Here is a 6,000-nt window from a genome sequence, read left to right as displayed (position 1 = left end):
CATGTAACATATTTGGGACTGTCAACAGTGGACTAATACAGATATCTTTTTTTAAAGAGAGTTTGAGTGAATGTACCCTTATGTACCCATATTCAGGACAATTCAATTAAGAATGCAGTACTCTATTTCTAGAAAGATCCATGATGATTAAGGCCTTTTATGCCATGTTTATTGGGGAATAAGACATCTCGGACTCGGCATTGATTATTACACACATTCAGTATCAGCTCAGGCATTGGAGACACTTAGTTGAGTGAAGAAAGGAGTGGCTGCGTTCATATCTACTGTTATTCATGAAAGACACATTTATAGTGTATTTATTTGTAAGCCACGTGAACAAGTGTGTACGGATGTACAAATATCTGTGGCACAGTGTAGACGTAAACTCTTTGACAGAAGACTATTTTTAAACGTTCAAAGAAATATAATAAGCTCATAATAAACGTGAGTAAGATTCACCTCTCAATTAGATGTTGTATGAGTTAGCAGTTCTTTGTCCTCGGTGGGGTCAATAGGGTGTTGCCTCTCTAAGTTGGGGATTTATTCAGCCCAACTCCCTTCAGCTTGAATTAGTGTTCCCCTGCAAAGCCTAATGGTATTATCATGACATCAGACACTCCACTTCCTGGAGACCGATGACCAACATACTCACCTCCTTCCATACACAACCCAGGCCTGTTCCACTTCCTTATCAATATAAAAAAGACCCGTTGCGGATTGGGCCTTTAATGATGACACTGTTCGTATTGTATGTTGCGACTGCAATCAATTACGATGACTGAAAATAATGAAATCTTGAGATGAATACTGCAGTCCACTCTGTTGACATCTCTGTCCATCGGCCATATGCTAGTGAAAAGAGAAAGAACACTGAGTACTCTATAAGGATTTCAATCCAGTCCTCATTCCAGCCTGCAGTGTCCACAAAAGATGTCCAAGATCTAACAGTAGGTTAATCACACGTCAGTGTAAGTAGATTGATGTTACATCAGTTACTCTTAATAAGGCATTAATCTGCTGCCCGGGCTGGACAAGGCTGACGACTCTCGAGACAGTCCGAGAGAGAGAGAGTAGGCCAGAGCCACAGCCTCATTCTCACGCTGCTCACATGCATGGGCACCGTGACCTCCCTGGATTAACCCCATAACTAACTAACTAACTCTCTCTCTCTCTCTCTCTCTCTCTCTCTCTCTCTCTCTCTCTCTCTCTGTCTCTATGTCTCTCTCTGTCTCTCTCTCTTGTTCGTAGTCACCAACTGACCAACCCTATTGAAGGACGTTATTTACCAAGATGAATGTACTGTATTATAATCTCAAAGTAATATTAGCAATCCAATAGTGTGGTGACTCATATCTTATGTCTTAGTATGTGCATATGTGATGTGCCTATGTGCATTTGGGCCATGCATAATGAGGTGGGGGCGGAAAGGGGACAGGGCTGTACATCGGGCCAGATGTGTCACCAGGGTGACTGAGGACGGGGCCAGGATGACCTACCCCATAACCCATTGTAACAACTGCATGGCACTGCTGCTGAGTAATTTCCTGGTTTGTTACTCTGATGCTTGTTGTGGATGATCACAGTGTCCTACCAAGCACATTTCATGGGTTTGTAGTCTAAATAGAAAAACCTTTATTGTTATTTCTGCCCATTTTAAAGCCACAATCTGGACTTATGTTTCATTCCAACTGCAGTCAATGGGTTGGGTAGTCATATATTTTCATTGAAAGGATCATTGAACAGCAGAAAATATCCCATATTGGTAATTTAAAGAGTTCTGTTAGAAATAAATACACAGACAAACATTTAGGGGCGCCCATCTAGAACGAGCTCATTCCATCTCTTAAATTCATCCCTCTCTCCACTGTAGACTGCCTCCTTGGGTCCAGTTCCACAGAAGTCATCTTTTGTTTGAAACTAGGCACAGATAGAGCGATGTCCACATTCATTGATGGATTGATAGATTGATTCATTAATGGTCCCTGTACAATCATTCCTTCCCTGGCTGCAGACATACCCTGTGTTTACTAGCATTGACATGCTCCATTGAGATAATGAAAAATATCTGTTTTTAATCGTACAATGATTGTTCATGGATGCTTGGTTTCTTTCTCCCCAAAGACAACACAAGACGTGTGTGGCAGAGACTCCAGACAATCATGGACTATAAAGGGAAAGCCAGCCACACCGATGCTCCCGTACGAGTTAAACACCTGCTTCCGCTTCGAGGAAAACAACACCGAGCCGCCGAAGAGGGCTCTCGATGCTCACCAGGACAGTGTGCTCCTGTTCTCTGTGGCCGACGTAAGTCATTTAAGCGTGTTAACCCTATGCATGGCTGACGGCCGAGACGGCATCCCAAGCTACGTCCTCAGAGCACGTGCAGACCAGCTGGCTGGAGTGTTTACGGACATATTCAATCTCTCCATATCCCAGTCTGTTGTCCCTACTGTGTTGTTCCTGTACCCAAGAAAGCAAAGGCAACTAAACTAAATTACTGTCGCCCCGGAGCACTCACTTCTGTCATCAAGTGCTTTGAAAGGCTAGTTAATGATCATTTTACCGGTGGCCTCCCGGGTGGCGCAGTGGTTAAGGGCCGTGCCATCAGAGACTCTGGGTTCGCGCCCAGGCTCTGTCGTAACCGGCCGCGACCGGGAGGTCCGTGGGGCGACGCACAATTGGCCGAGTGTCATCCGGGTTAGGGAGGGCTTTGTCGGTAGGGATGTCCTTGTCTCATCGCGCACCAGCGACTCCTGTGGCGGGACGGGCGCAGTGCGCGCTAACCAAGGTTGCCAGGTACACGGTGTTTCCTCCAGCACATTGGTGAGGCTGGCTTCCGGGTTGGATGTGCGCTGTGTTAAGAAGCAGTGCGGCTGGTTGGGTTGTGTATCGGAGGACGCATGACTTTCAACCTTCGTCTCTCCCGAGCCCGTACGGGAGTTGTAGCAATGAGACAAGATAGCAGCTACTACAACAATTGGATACCACGAAATTGGGGAGAAAAAGGGGTAAAAATGCACAAAAATTAAAATAAAAAAAATGATAGGCCTGATTACCAACACCAGCCTACAGGGAAAAGTCTACAGGGAAAAGGTGAGATCCCAGTGGAGAGGGTCAAAAGCTTCAAGTTCCTCTGCGTGCACATCGCTGACAACCACACAGACATGAGGCTTAACTAATGTGGCTTGGCCCCTAAAACTTTCACAAACTTCTACAGATGCACCATTGAGAGCATCCTGTCGGGCTGTATCACCGCCTGGTACGGAAATTGTACTGTCCGCAACTGTAGGGCTCTCCAGAGGGTGGTGCGTTCATCCCAACGCATCACCGGGGGCACACTGCCTACCTTCTAGAACATCTACAGCACCCTATGTCACAGCAAGGCCAAAAAGTTCATGAAAGAGCTCAGCCACCCTAGCCACGACCGGTACACCCCGCTATCATCTAAGGGTCTGAGACAGTACAGGTGCATAAAAGTTGGGAGCGAGAGACTGAGTAACAGCTTCTATCTCCAGGCCATCAGACTGTTAAAAGTCACCCCTAGTCCGCCTTCGCCCAGTACATGGCCCTGAACCTTAGTCACTGTTCTAACCAGCTACCACCCGGTGCTCGAGCCTGCACCTGAGAGAGTGCTGCCCTATGTACATAGAGTCATTGAACACTGGTAACTTTAATATTGTTTACATATTGTTACTGTTTGTAGGCAGCTCAGGAACATTCAATGTCGCCCTAGTAAGCAACTCCAGTCTTGTGTTTTAGGTTATTAACCTGCTGAAAGGTGAATTTGTCTCCCAGTGTCTTTTGGAAAGCAGGCTGAACCAGGTTTCCCTCTAGAATTTTGCCTGTGCTTAGCTCTATTCCGTTTCCTTTTATCATTAAAAAAACCATCCTTAGTCCTTGCCGATGAAAAGCATACCCATAACATGATGCAGCCACCAGCATGCTTAAAAATATGAAGAGTGGTACTGTTTTTTGTTGGATTTGCCCCAAAGATAGTGCTTTGTATTCAGGACATAGAGTTAATTTCTTTGCCACATTTTTTGCAGTTTTACTTTAGTGCCTTGTTGCAAACAGGATGCATGTTTTGGAATATTTCTATTCTATACAGGTTTCCTTTTCTTCACTCTGTCAATTAGGTTAGTATTGTGGAGTAACTACAATGTTGTTGATCCATTCTCAATTGTCTCTTATCACAGCCATTGAACTCTGTAACTGTTTTCAAGTGACCTTTGGCTTCATGGTGAAATCCCAGGGCAGTTTCCCTCCTCTCCGGAAACTGAGTTAGGAAGGACGCCTCTCTCTTTGTAGTGACTGGGTGTATTGATAATAACTTCACCACATTCAAAGGGATATTTAATGTCTGTTTCTTTTTTTTTTTTTACCCATCTACCAATAGGTGCCCTTTTTTGTTAGGTTGAATCTGGTCTTTGTGTTTGAATTTGTGTTTGAAATTCACTGCTCGACAGAGGGACATAACAGGTAATTGTATATGTGGGGTACAGAGATGAGGTTCATTTCAAAAATCAAGTTCAACACAATTTATTTGAAGTCCATGCAACTTATTATGTGACTTGTTAAGCACATTTTACAACCTGAATGTATTCAGGCTTGCCATAACAAAAGGGGTTAATTGACTCAAGACATTTCATATTTAAATTTTTAAAGAATTTGTCAACATTTTGAAATACGTAATTCCATGTTGACATTATGGGGTATTGTGAGTAGGCCAGTGGCAAACAATCACAATGTAATATATTTTAAATTCAGGCTATAACACAAAAAAAATGTGGGAAAAGTCAAGGGGTGTGAATACTTTCTGAAGGCACTGCATGTATATACTGTATTCTAGTCATGGCTTGTCCTATATAACTTTTTATTTTTTGGGGTTATGTATGTATCATTCTTTTATGTGTTATTATCATTATTATTGCTAAGTATTACTGCACTGTTGGAGCTAGAAACACAAGCATTTCGCTGCACCTGCGCAAATCTGTGTATGCGACCAATTAACTTTGATTTGATTTGTTTGAGGCCTTTATCTTCTTATCGCCTCACCCAGACAGTATGTCTGAGCAAACAGTCGTATACTCAGTAGTATGTATCAGTAATGACTCTGAAGTGGAAGTACACTGCATTCGTCCAAAGACCTGACAGTAGCTCACGCATCCATCTACCAAGATACAGTGTGAACTGCTCTGCACTCCGCAAGACCTACGCCTACTTGTCTAGAGCGACTGTTACCTGTATTACAACGTCACTGTTTCATGTTTAACATGTCTCTTTCATATAGATTGTGATTGAGCTATACGGCATTAGCCTTGATAAGAGCTTCGGTATGTAGGATGCCATCGTGGGGTCGAAGGTCATGTTGGTTTGCGAACACAGGAAGTGACTCCGTACAGACTTTGAAGACATGTGAACTGCAGGGATCTGTCAGGAATCCTTGTCTTGCCAGGTGATAGGTGTTTTCATCATGTGAATTCATGCAAAAAAAAGGAGGCAAGGCTATACAACCCCTTACAATGCAGTTGGGAAATTGAGGCTTCACTGTTGTCAGCATTTATTACCCTCGTTGCTTTTGCTATGTGATACAACCGCTTATCAATCCAGTATCTGTCACCATGTCATTGATTGTCTGTGTCTTCCTCATCAAATGTCATTTTTAAAACCATGTCCTGGACTTAAGCAGGAGCCATGACTGGCATCTTCATCTCTGCAATCAGATGTATCTTGACTTGGCTCTGGTCTCATAGATAAGAGATATGTTCTGTTTTCTCTGCTCTGCCCCAAGAAACAAAGGTGTGTTAATGCTTGTCTCTGCAGAACAAGTCGGGGAGAATTGGGTCTGCCCTTGTCTCTACATGCTGGGTGTGGTACTATATAGTTGGCTATAGTAAAGAGATTGCTGCCTAACTATGTGCCGCACTCATGTAGACTACACCCTACTCTATTAGACTAGCCCCAGTAGGCTGGAGATCAATGATGGCTAGTGGTGTTGAC

This window comes from Oncorhynchus masou, chromosome 7, assembly GCF_036934945.1.
Source record: "Oncorhynchus masou masou isolate Uvic2021 chromosome 7, UVic_Omas_1.1, whole genome shotgun sequence".
In the NCBI taxonomy this organism is placed as follows: domain Eukaryota; kingdom Metazoa; phylum Chordata; class Actinopteri; order Salmoniformes; family Salmonidae; genus Oncorhynchus; species Oncorhynchus masou.
Note: the sequence above shows the minus strand (reverse complement) of the source record.